General features: G+C 36.3%; 6 long non-coding RNA genes across 8 annotated transcripts; all 6 read left to right on the top strand.

Annotated features, from left to right (window-relative positions):
* The first annotated feature begins 1,102 nt into the window (after positions 1–1,102).
* On the top strand, positions 1,103–1,793 carry LOC137587323 (uncharacterized). Of its 2 annotated transcripts, none has more exons than XR_011033917.1 (3): positions 1,103–1,247; positions 1,320–1,551; positions 1,622–1,793. It is a non-coding gene; the product is annotated as an uncharacterized lncRNA (long non-coding RNA). The 2 variants fall into 2 exon arrangements; XR_011033916.1 differs by having other exon boundaries at positions 1,320–1,555.
* Positions 1,794–2,797: 1,004 nt separating this feature from the next.
* LOC137587266 (uncharacterized) lies at positions 2,798–3,378 on the top strand. The gene is made up of 3 exons (XR_011033905.1): positions 2,798–2,875; positions 2,930–3,011; positions 3,081–3,378. It is a non-coding gene; the product is annotated as an uncharacterized lncRNA (long non-coding RNA).
* An 850-nt stretch (positions 3,379–4,228) lies between these two features.
* Positions 4,229–4,833, top strand: LOC137587188 (uncharacterized). Its single transcript, XR_011033886.1, has 3 exons — positions 4,229–4,335; positions 4,390–4,468; positions 4,539–4,833. It is a non-coding gene; the product is annotated as an uncharacterized lncRNA (long non-coding RNA).
* A 937-nt stretch (positions 4,834–5,770) lies between these two features.
* LOC137587185 (uncharacterized) lies at positions 5,771–6,408 on the top strand. The gene is made up of 3 exons (XR_011033885.1): positions 5,771–5,873; positions 5,928–6,006; positions 6,077–6,408. It is a non-coding gene; the product is annotated as an uncharacterized lncRNA (long non-coding RNA).
* A 948-nt stretch (positions 6,409–7,356) lies between these two features.
* On the top strand, positions 7,357–7,944 carry LOC137587243 (uncharacterized). 2 transcript variants are annotated; one of them, XR_011033896.1, is made up of 3 exons: positions 7,357–7,441; positions 7,496–7,577; positions 7,647–7,944. It is a non-coding gene; the product is annotated as an uncharacterized lncRNA (long non-coding RNA). The 2 variants fall into 2 exon arrangements; XR_011033897.1 differs by having other exon boundaries at positions 7,378–7,441; positions 7,509–7,577.
* An 891-nt stretch (positions 7,945–8,835) lies between these two features.
* Positions 8,836–9,440, top strand: LOC137587276 (uncharacterized). The gene is made up of 3 exons (XR_011033911.1): positions 8,836–8,930; positions 8,985–9,066; positions 9,137–9,440. It is a non-coding gene; the product is annotated as an uncharacterized lncRNA (long non-coding RNA).
* The last annotated feature ends 3,242 nt before the right edge of the window (positions 9,441–12,682 follow it).

Genomic DNA, 12,682 nt, shown 5'->3' with positions numbered 1-12,682 from the left:
GGTAAATATGTATTTTTTTTTTGTATTTGTTTGTTCTTTTCATACAGTTGGGTTTTTTTTTTGTTCTTTTTGGACTAGAGTCGTCGAGTCAAAATGAAGGAGACTCAGGTTGGCGGGTTCGCGGGTCCAGGGGTCGATGGGTCACGGGTTTCTTTTACCATCATCGCCGTCTATGTCAGGCAACCGCAAAATGCGCGAGCCACATGAACAATACCCTGCTAAAAACTGATCCTCTTACTCTAAGCCAGAAGTTTGTAACAATAACATGAAAACATGATTCATTGATTCTTCTTTCTTGAAGTAATTTGAATATTAATGGTGGCCAATAACTTGGTACTTGAGTTCAAAAGATTTTATATATAGATTTTAGAATTAGAATTGAAGAAATTGCAGGGTCTTGACTTGTCGTTGTGGTAGAAAAGGACTCCATGGGATATATGTGTGTGTGTGTGTTTTTTTTTTCTTATATGGCGATCGACAACCTCCCCTGCCAAGCATCCTCACCCCCATTACGGTCGCATATATATGACTTTGTTCATTTCGTTTGTTTTACAATAACAACAGGGAACAACGCCAGAGAGAGAGAGAGAGATAAAAAAAACGAGAAAAACGCTCATAATTAAAATGTTTGGCCAAAAAACAAAGCAAAACGGGTAAAGGCCAAAAAGAAAACGTTTGCCAAAAACGAAATGAAATGTTAACGGCAAGCGGCAAATGTTAATGGCAACCATTCTTTTTCTCCTTTTTTTTTGGATTCGGTTTTTTACTCTGGCACAGTGCCTAGAAGCTCCACTCTGCCCGCCACTCCACTCGTAACCCCCAGGGTTGTAGACAATGAAGAATTTTAGTTTATTATCGGCAGACACAAATGGTTCGAATGTGAAATCTTAATTGAATTCCTGACAGTTAAGACTAGAATATATGTATGAAGAAACCTAGAGATGGAAGTTCGTCTAAGACTTCGGAGTGCCTCAAGTTATATATCGATACCGAGTACTTTTGAAACGTCAATCGATAAAAAATTCAGGAGGCAACTCTATTAAGTCAACATGGCAACTCTTTAAACACTATTTTCAATCAGTTTACCAATCAAGTAGGCATTGACAAATGAAATGTCAACGAATTTTTCCATATAAGTCCGTGTAGGTCCCATTCGATTCATTTTATAACTTCAACTCAAATAGTCAACATCATTCGGAACTAAATATCTCAAAATTAAAAGTGAACAAAAAACAAAAACACAAAAAGTAAGTGAATAAAAAAGGATTAAGGATAAAATTCCATTTCTAAATTTTGGCAATATCCTTAAATGCTTCTAGAATGGTACAAGAAGTAGACGAGACTTGATGCTGTTACACATACAAAAATACATCAGGCCTTTGACGCTGGGCCTGTTTGTATTTTTGTTCTTTGTTCTTTCGGAATTATCTAGACAACTAATTCGAGAAAGACGTACACAAATCATAATGATACTTGCATTCATTTTACATCAAGTAACAACAACAAGATCAACATCATCTTTAGAGAGTCCTGCTTACACTTATGGATGAAGTAGGTAAAACATTTCCAGTTTTAAACTTTAATTATCCATTAACTCTTTTGTTTATTTTTCCTTTTACAGAAGTAAGTTTAACGATTTATGCTAACTTGGGTTTATAAGTTTTGACGGTACCGGACCAAACTTCGAAGGGTATTCTCGGTGGAAGTCTGTGGATTGCGTCAGTGTTTCCTATATTCAAATATATTTGTACAATCTAGACCAAATAAAAGTCATTACACTATTTGCAATGTTAGATGAATCGAATTCTTATTTTTCCTTAGGTTTAGCATTTAATGTACACATATTTTTATATAATCCCAATCGATGTCATGAACAGGTCAAATGCTAAATGCATTCTTTATATGTAAGTACAAATGGGGCGTAGTTTTCCCAGTAAAAACAAAACAAAAAAATATCTGTACACTCGTATTTGATTATGCATTTTGACAGACTGTGGTAACACCCTCTGCCCATGTCATTCAACTCCATTTTTCCCTTGCACAAGGGTATGTAAATTTTAGTCAGAAGCACAATATACATAGATATAAAGTATATATGTACATACATACATATAATCTTAATCAGCACATTCATATAGAGATGTCCGTCTGAATCGACGCGAACTCTTAGTCCGGAGGAGCTAACAAACGGCAGTCACGAAAAGTGCTTTTTCTCAACAACTTAGTTATTTTCTGCGCTACTAGCAGAAAATATTGGTGCGTTGCACCTATTAACGACTGTGCCATATATGTATGATCAAGATCGGGTGACTAAATCATATAGCTCCCACAGGAGCGATAGGTGGAAAACAGTGGCTTTGATTGGAAACATCGCTATTTGCAATGCTAAGATTGTAGGCCGAACAAAGAAACCTTATTTGCAGAACTAACCGTGCTAACCCCGGCCCCTTTTTTTTTTTGGTAAGAACCAAAACAAACCTTTTGACAGCACTTCCAACTATTCTGTTGAACATTTACCAACACTGCATTTGATAAATTACCTCTAAGAACTCTGGTCCACAACTTGATGAAATAATGATTAAGAAATAAAACCAATTATCAACTATTTGCTGCTTGGTCGTAACATATGCCTGACTTTATATTGTTTGCAATTTAATAGAATTTGTTATCGCTCGAGTACCCCTAACTATCTAATAATAGAATTTTCTTAGTTTATCATAAATCGAAGTAGGCCTTGAGAACGTCAGCTGATTTCCCTATAAATACTGGGCAGGTTTTCCATTCGAATCATTCGTCTGCCAAATGTAAAGCAGTCAACAACACTCGGACTTAATTTCATCAAAATTTTAAGTGTAAAAATGTGTTAAAAACAAAAGTAAATATTAACAGTTATTTGGATTGTTCATTACGTAAATTAACCAAACTTTAGTCCTCTTATTCAGCTTCCAAGTTGCTATAAGGATGGCGATGTGGTCCCTTTCTCCTCAATTGGAGTATGGCAAAGGTCGTTGGTAAGGATATACTTTGACCATAGTTCGATTTGGTAAATTGATGTCAGATATTTGTCTCGTCTGTTGCAGGTGTCTGGAGGATTGTTGAATTAACAGCAAAACACAATCTGTTTATTTAGTGGTTTTTATTTTTCCACAAATCAATCCAGTTTATTTACATTGTTTGAGTCTGTACATGTGGACGGTACCGGGCCCAGGATTGGGTCTTGAAGGTTTGCGTCAAGAAGTTAAACCTTAGGACACGAGAAGTGGTTGAAGACAAAAACACTGCGGCTGAAAAAGGTTCAGGATTTGCTGGCAATGTCGTTACGCAATTTGTTACACAAATCATTAAAGTAGTCGATTACAATAGTAAAAGAAAGAATAACTGTGTCTTTATTTAAGGAAAATGGTTTCTGACCCTAAAATATTTGTTTTGTTGTTGGTACAGGTATAAACATAAGTTTTTCAGTAATTCTGATTCACAAAAAAGCCAAGAACTGAATGAAAATCGAAGGAAGCTGCATCAAAAGCTGTCCTTCAAAATACTTCAAATTTTATATTCTGTATATTTGTACATCTTTTTTAGCAAATTTACGATTTGTCACGTCGCGAACTTGATATTTATTTTAAATAAAGATTAAATATGGATTGATTTCATTAAAAAACCTGATTTGCATAACTTGTGTCCTTATTTTAGTATTAAATATTATATCTTCCAATAAACCTCAAAGAAATGAAACACAAATGGTTTTGAACGTGTTTTACTGTATTTGAGGATCCGTATGGAAACATCTTTCAACTTTTAGGTCCTTTCGATGACCACAAGGGTTGAAAAATGCAAATTAAGCGACGGAATTTTCCGACAGATAGAGGAACAATCGCTGCCCTTGTCTTTATTTCCCGATGTGGTGGCCAAGACGAAGATTTCCGCGATGTTTTTATTGTTTGAGAAAAAACAAACTTTTTGACAGCGCTTCCAACTATTCTTTTGGACATTTACCAACACTGTATGTGATAAATTACCTCTAAGAACTTTTTTGCGAAATAAAACCAATCATCAACTGTTTGTTGATTGGTCGTAACATTTGCCTGACTTTATATATGTAGTTTGCACTGCCCAATTTAGTAGAATTTGTTATCGCTCGAGTGCCCATAACTGTCTAATAGAAATTTCTATTTTTATTATAAATCGAAGTAGGCCTTGAGAACTTCAGCTGATTTCCCTATAAATACTGGGCAGGTTTCCCATTCGAATCATTCGTCTGCCAAATGTAAAGCAGTCAACAACATTCGGACTTTATTTCATCAAAATTTTAAGTATAAAAATGTGTTAAAAACAAAAGTAAATATTAACATTTATTTGGATTGTAGATTATGTGAATTAACCAAACTTTAGTCCTCTTATTCAGATTCCAAGTTGCTTTAAGGGCGATGTGGTCACTCTCTCCTCAAATGGAGGATGGCGAAGGGCGTTGGTAAGGATATTCTTTGACCATAGTTCGAGAATGGTAAATTCATATAAGATATTTGTCTCGTCTGTTCCAGGTCTCTAAAGGGTTTGTATTAAGTGGCGTTCACTATCCGTGGGTTTTCATTTCATTCAACGAGTCGATTCGGCAGAGTACATCACCTGCTCAACTTCTTATGTGGACGGTACCGGGCCCCAGGGTGGGGCCTGCAGGTTTGCGTCTAATCTTACCTAATCAGAACTATGTGGACGGTACCGGGCCCCAGGGTGGGGCCTGCAGGTTTGCGTCTAATCTTACCTAATCAGTATTTGAAGGAAAATAAACAAAATGTTCAGTAAATAAGATGGAATAAAATACAGATATGAAGTAAAGGATATTTTCTTCATAGCTATCGCAGAAACAACAGAAGATTTTGTTCAGTCTGAGCCCAAGTCAAGTGGTTGCAGGGTCTAGAATGATGTTTGCCCTGGTATTTTGATATTTATAGAATTTCGGCATGAGTTTTATATTGAATGTGATACTATTTGTCATACAAACAGGACGACTTTCGTGGGAATCCAAGGAGCTTTTAGGGAACTGTTTGTCCTTAGAAAATGCTCAGCTATCTAGTCGGTTTGAGAATCCTACTCAAATTGTATTATTCTGTCTATATTGTACTTCTTTTTTAGCGAATTTACAATCCATAAAATATGTTTTTTAAATAAAGATTAAATATGGATTGATTTCATTAAAAAACCTGATTTGCATAACTTGTGTCCTTATTTTAGTATTAAATATTATATCTTCCAATAAACCTCAAAGAAATGAAACACAAATGGTTTTGAACGTGTTTTACTGTATTTGAGGATCCGTATGGAAACATCTTTCAACTTTTAGGTCCTTTCGATGACCACAAGGGTTGAAAAATGCAAGTCCGGCAACGGAATTTTCCGACAGATTGAGGAACAATCGCTGCCCTTGTCTTTATTTCCCGATGTGGTGGCCAAGACGAAGATTTCCGCGATGTTTTTATTGTTTGAGAAAAAACAAACTTTTTGACAGCGCTTCCAACTATTCTTTTGGACATTTACCAACACTGTATGTGATAAATTACCTCTAAGAACTTTTTGCGAAATAAAACCAATCATCAACTGTTTGTTGATTGGTCGTAACATTTGCCTGACTTTATATATGTAGTTTGCACTGCCCAATTTAGTAGAATTTGTTATCGCTCGAGTGCCCATAACTGTCTAATAGAAATTTCTATTTTTATTATAAATCGAAGTAGGCCTTGAGAACTTCAGCTGATTTCCCTATAAATACTGGGCAGGTTTCCCATTCGAATCATTCGTCTGCCAAATGTAAAGCAGTCAACAACATTCGGACTTTATTTCATCAAAATTTTAAGTATAAAAATGTGTTAAAAACAAAAGTAAATATTAACATTTATTTGGATTGTAGATTATGTGAATTAACCAAACTTTAGTCCTCTTATTCAGATTCCAAGTTGCTTTAAGGGCGATGTGGTCACTCTCTCCTCAAATGGAGGATGGCGAAGGGCGTTGGTAAGGATATACTTTGACCATAGTTCGAGAATGGTAAATTCATATAAGATATTTGTCTCGTCTGTTCCAGGTCTCTAAAGGGTTTGTTTTAAGTGGCGTTCACTATCCGTGGGTTTTCATTTCATTCAACGAGTCGATTCGGCAGAGTACATCAACTGCTCAACTTCTTATGTGGACGGTACCGGGCCCCAGGGTGGGGCCTGCAGGTTTGCGTCTAATCTTACCTAATCAGAACTATGTGGACGGTACCGGGCCCCAGGGTGGGGCCTGCAGGTTTGCGTCTAATCTTACCTAATCAGTATTTGGAGGAAAATAAACAAAATGTTCAGTAAATAAGATGGAATAAAATACAGATATGAAGTAAAGGATATTTTCTTCATAGCTATCGCAGAAACAATAGAAGATTTTGTTCAGTCTGAGCCCAAGTCAAATGGTTGCAGGGTCTAGAATGATGTTTGCCCTGGTATTTTGATATTTAGATACTTATAGAATTTCGGCATGAGTTTTATATTGAATGTGATACTACAAACAGAACGACTTTCGTGGGAATCCAAGGAGCTTTTAGGGAACTGTTTGTCCTTAGAAAATGCTCAGCTATCTAGTCGGTTTGAGAATCCTACTCAAATTGTATTATTCTGTCTATATTGTACTTCTTTTTTAGCAAATTTACAATCCATAAAATATGTTTTTTAAATAAAGATTAAAGATGGATTTTGTTTTCATTAAAAAAAAACCTGATTTGCATAACTTGTGTTCTTATTTTAGTCTTAAATATTATAACTTCCAATAAACCACAAAGAAATGAAACACAAATGATTTTGAACGTGTTTTACTGTATTTGAGGATCCGTATGGAAACATCTTTCAACTTTTAGGTCCTTTCGATGACCACGAGGGTTGAAAAATGCAAGTCCGGCAACGGAATTTTCCGACAGATTGAGGAAAAATCGCTGCCCTTGTCTTTATTTCCCGATGTTGTGGCCAAGACGAAGATTTCCGCGATGTTTTGTTTATTGTTTGAGAAAAAACAAACTTTTTGACAGCGCTTCCAACTATTCTTTTGGACATTTACCAACACTGTATGTGATAAATTACCTCTAAGAACTTTGGTCCACAACTTGATCAAAGTTTTTGCGAAATAAAACCAATCATCAACTATTTGTTGATTGGTCGTAACATTTGCCTGACTTTATATATGTAGTTTGCACTGCCCAATTTAGTAGAATTTGTTATCGCTCGAGTGCCCATAACTGTCTAATAGAAATTTCTATTTTTATTATAAATCGAAGTAGGCCTTGAGAACTTCAGCTGATTTCCCTATAAATACTGGGCAGGTTTCCCATTCGAATCATTCGTCTGCCAAATGTAAAGCAGTCAACAACATTCGGACTTTATTTCATCAAAATTTTAAGTGTAAAAATGTGTTAAAAACAAAAGTAAATAATAACAGTTATTTGGATTGTAGATTATGTGAATTAACCAAACTTTAGTCCTCTTATTCAGCTTCCAAGTTGCTATAAGGATGGCGATGTGGTCCCTTTCTCCTCAATTGGAGTATGGCAAAGGTCGTTGGTAAGGATATACTTTGACCATAGTTCGATTTGGTAAATTGATGTCAGATATTTGTCTCGTCTGTTGCAGGTGTCTGGAGGATTGTTGAATTAACAGCAAAACACAATCTGTTTATTTAGTGGTTTTTATTTTTCCACAAATCAATCCAGTTTATTTACATTGTTTGAGTCTGTACATGTGGACGGTACCGGGCCCAGGATTGGGTCTTGAAGGTTTGCGTCAAGAAGTTAAACCTTAGGACACGAGAAGTGGTTGAAGACAAAAACACTGCGGCTGAAAAAGGTTCAGGATTTGCTGGCAATGTCGTTACGCAATTTGTTACACAAATCATTAAAGTAGTCGATTACAATAGTAAAAGAAAGAATAACTGTGTCTTTATTTAAGGAAAATGGTTTCTGACCCTAAAATATTTGTTTTGTTGTTGGTACAGGTATAAACATAAGTTTTTCAGTAATTCTGATTCACAAAAAAGGCAAGAACTGAATGAAAATCCAAGGAAGCTGCATCAAAAGCTGTCCTTCAAAATACTTCAAATTTTATATTCTGTATATTTGTACATCTTTTTTAGCAAATTTACGATTTGTCACGTCGCGAACTTGATATTTATTTTAAATAAAGATTAAATATGGATTGATTTCATTAAAAAACCTGATTTGCATAACTTGTGTCCTTATTTTAGTATTAAATATTATATCTTCCAATAAACCTCAAAGAAATGAAACACAAATGGTTTTTAACGTGTTTTACTGTATTTGAGGATCCGTATGGAAACATCTTTCAACTTTTAGGTCCTTTCAAGAACCACGAGAGTTGAAAAATGCAAGTCCGGCAACGGAATTTTCCGACAGATTGAGGAAAAATCGCTGCCCTTGTCTTTATTTCCCGATGTAGTAGCCACGACAAAGATTTGACCCAATTCCAAGGTTTCCGCTATGTTTTGTTTATTGTTTGAGAAAAAACAAACTTTTTGACAGCGCTTCCAACTATTCTTTTGAACATTTACCAACACTGTGTTTGATAAATTACCTCTAAGAACTTTGGGTCCACAACTTGATGAAAGTTTTTGCGAAATAAAACCAATCATCAACTATTTGTTGATTGGTCGTAACATTTGCCTGACTTTATATATGTAGTTTGCACTGCCCAATTTAGTAGTATTTGTTATCGCTGTCTAATAGAAATTTCTATTTTTATTATAAATCGAAGTAGGCCTTGAGAACTTCAGCTGATTTCCCTATAAATACTGGGCAGGTTTCCCATTCGAATCATTCGTCTCCCAAATGTAAAGCAGTCAACAACATTCGGACTTTATTTCATCAAAATTTTAAGTGTAAAAATGTGTTAAAAACAAAAGTAAATATTAACAGTTATTTGGATTGTAGATTACGTGAATTAACCAAACTTTAGTCCTCTTATTCAGATTCCAAGTTGCTCTAAGAATGGCGATGTGGTCACTCTCTCCTCAAATGGAGGATGGCAAAGGTCGTTGGTAAGGATATTCTTTGACCAGAGTTCGAGATTGGTAAATTGATGTAAGATATTTGTCTCGTCTGTTCCAGGTCTCTGGAGGATTGTTGAATTAACAGCAAAACACAATCTCTTTATTTAGTGGTTTTACTTGGTTTACTTACATTGCGTAAGTCTGTAAATGTGGACGGTACCGGGCCCAGGATTGGGTCTTGAAGGTTTGCGTCACAAAGTTTAAGTACGTTATGATTCATCATACATAAGGACACGAAAAGAATTTAAGGCAAACACTGCGGCTGAAACAAGTTGGGAATTTGATGGCAATGTCTTTTACACAATTTTGCGCACAAACAGAGTAGTCGATTACCAAATGAAATAAAATACTTTTTTCATCAATTGTTTTGTCTTGATCTGACCTTAAAAAATTTAGTTTCTTGTTGGTAAAAGATTTGGTAAGTATTATCATAATTGTCAAAAGAGCAGCATGAATCTGGCGGAGGTCTAAGGAACTTTTTGAAGACCCTTCCTGGATTTGATTTTATAAGTGCCTAGCTCTGTACCGTTTGGCATGATGGCTTTGGTTTTGGCAAGTTGACTATCTCAACGAACTAGTAAGGAGATAAATGAACTGTGCCTATTTCAAATGATTGGTTTACTAGAAATGTAATTGTTTTTTTATAATATTAACCTGACAAACTGAACCTTTGTTATTGTTTCTAAAAGCAACTTTGATGTGGCTTAGTTTCTGCGTTGCCGCTTAACCATTTCTGTAGAAACAAAATACAAAAGTGCATATTTTTTTTGCTGTTGCTTTTGCATTTTTATAATCATGTAGTTACGCCCAGAAGGAGGCGCTGCTATCGCGAAATGCCATTGCAACAACAAGAAAACATAAAAACTAGCCCCGACAATGCGAAGCCGCTGGCATTTTTAATTACTTGCATACAAATTAATTATGAAAAGCATGGGGGCGGTACAGTCGGATATATGGGTGGGTCCTTGGGCTCTTGGGGGTAATACATATGTATTTGGTCATACTAAGCCACAAGGGGAGTAATGGCTGCAAAAATTTTTAAATCATCTACACACAAACAGATAAATGACACTGAGAAAGTAAAAGCAATAAATGTAACTAAGCCAAACAAAGTGGGTTCGGGTGTCTCTCTCTCGTGAGATTGGCAACAGCTGGCGCCTTTAGATCTGTACTTAGCACTGTCAGTTAAGCTACTCTACATACATACATATATACACACTTACTTATATATGAAGGAGATTTTCTTGAGGTTATTGAAAACCACATAATATCACCTGGTTAATAAACAACGAATTCCATGGATAGAATTCCCCTTTAAGACGAATCGTTTTTAAACGTGATTCAAATATTTAAGGTTTTAAGAAAACTTTGCCAAACTTTTCGACACTTTCAAGTTTCGAGTTCTCTGATTTCCTTCTTAGTCATTAATTTAAATTGGGAATAAGTTTTTGTTTTTAATAATAATACCATTTGCTTGTTAATTGTTTTTGTTTCTTTGCATAAGCACCTGAAAGTGTGTTGACTCTTGCTCTCTCTCTCTCTCTCTCACTCTTTCTTTACTCACACTTTCTCCGTTTAGTTTTCTACCAAAACTAAAGTGTTTTTTTTAACAACATCTACTGCAACATCTCCATTTCAGAAGCACTTGCACCACCAACACTATCACCACCACAAGCATCAGCACCACCAACCACTTCTTGCACTTTACTCATTACCATATCAATTAAACGCAACACGCACATGAAGCCAGCTTTCAGCTCTAAGACTACGACTAAGTTTTCTTCTAATGAAACTTTATCCAGACAAGCCGCACACACACACACACACACACACACACAATATACACATATGCCGTTGAGGCCAAAGCTGTTTGTGTATATAGAGTTTGACTTTTATTATTTTAGTTAAACTTGTTCTTCTTATTCTTAGTTGGTTTTTTTTTCTTGGTTCATTTCTTTTTCTATTTTTTTTTTTTTTTGCTCTAACCTAAACCCAAATCAAATGTACAACGTGTGCTGGTGTGTGTGCGTGTGTGTGTGTGTGTGTGTGAGGATGTCTTATGGGCTTTTGCCATAGCCCGTGTATCTGGGCTTTATTGATATCCTGTCGTCAGCTGCCAAGTTTCTACCAATTCGAAGGGTAAGTCCAAGACATTCGCGCCCACATCCCCCTGCTGACTCTCCAAGTTCTTCTTCCCACACCAGCAAACACTAATTCATCAAATTTAGCTCAAAAACTGAAGATTAATGACATACGTGTGGCATATTACGAAACTTGGTGACTTGATGAAATTTATTATTATTTCCTATTTTGGCTTTAGCACTAGCCAACATCGTAAAGGCAACTTTATGCCTTAACTTAATGCCAATTGATGTAACTCTTTTCAATTTGACCTCTTTCACCTGCAAGCACACACTTTTCATTACATCCATAAAACTTGATCCCGTTCCATGTAATTAAATGAAACGTCTTTAGGCCTTCAGTGGAAAAGTAACCTATTAGTAAATTTTTGGACAAATGTATGAAAAGGAAAGGATTTATATTTTGTTCCTTACCAAATTGTTGCTAATCAAAACTTTTTCAATTCACTTACAAGTAGTAGCAAATAGAGTATTAAGGAATCCTTTTATCTTTAAGATTTTAAGGGAATACATTAGCTGGAGATGCTGGCAATTTTCTTTTTTCACACTCGCACACATACCTTTAAGATTATTTTTCCTGTCGCACACTACACATACTTTTCTTGTCTGTGTTTGTGTGTGTGTGTGTGTATGTGGGTGAGGAGAGGATGTCTGGTGAAAAATGTTTTTAAAACACTTTGCCGCGGACACTCTATTAAAATGTAATTATTCACTGCTAGGCCGTTGCCACTTTACACCTGCCACGCCTACAAAGACCACCCACACACCGCCCATCCATCCAACCATTCCACACAATCGCCCAACCTCAAAACAAGCTTGTTTCAATTTCGTCCTGCTGAAGAGGGGTGCAGCTATTTAGCATAAAGAATCCCTTAAAATAATTACAGTTTTCAAACTTCATGTAGACCTGCCCCCTCCACCATTCTCCCGCGCACGAGACAGCTGTAGCGTAGGACTAGGGGTGAGAAGGGGAGGCGGCTTTTGTAAGGTCGTCCCTCGTCTGCTTGTTGTCGTTCTTGTTCTATACAAATTTTTAGTGCCATGTTTGCTGCCTTGCTTTGGCATTTATTAGCTCCCAGGGTGTTGGCATTATGAAAGCGGTGCGGGAGAGTTGGACTTGCGGGGTGGGGCGGGAATAGATAGGTGGCGGTATTGTATTGGACAACAAGTGAAATAAAATGTAAAACAAAAGCAAACAACAACAAGCTGGGGCTATATTTTTCTTCGAACATGCCCACCTGCCCTTTCCCATTCTCTATTCCCTCACTCACTCTCGCCCTTTGCCTTGCTCCTTCCCATCATTTTTCACCTCCTGCTACACACTCAGCCTTGAGCCGTGCATTAAATTAAATGATGTGAAAATAATGTTTGTTGTTGGTGTTTTTGGGGCAATAGCCCCAAGTAGGTTGTAGCCCGCCAAGGCACAGTACAGCAAATGTGCAAATAATTCGAAGCAAAGTGTA

Source organism: Drosophila tropicalis, unplaced genomic scaffold (assembly GCF_018151085.1).
Source record: "Drosophila tropicalis isolate 14030-0801.00 unplaced genomic scaffold, ASM1815108v1 contig_158, whole genome shotgun sequence".
NCBI lineage: Eukaryota > Metazoa > Arthropoda > Insecta > Diptera > Drosophilidae > Drosophila > Drosophila tropicalis.
This window is presented reverse-complemented; position numbering and strand designations above follow the sequence as displayed.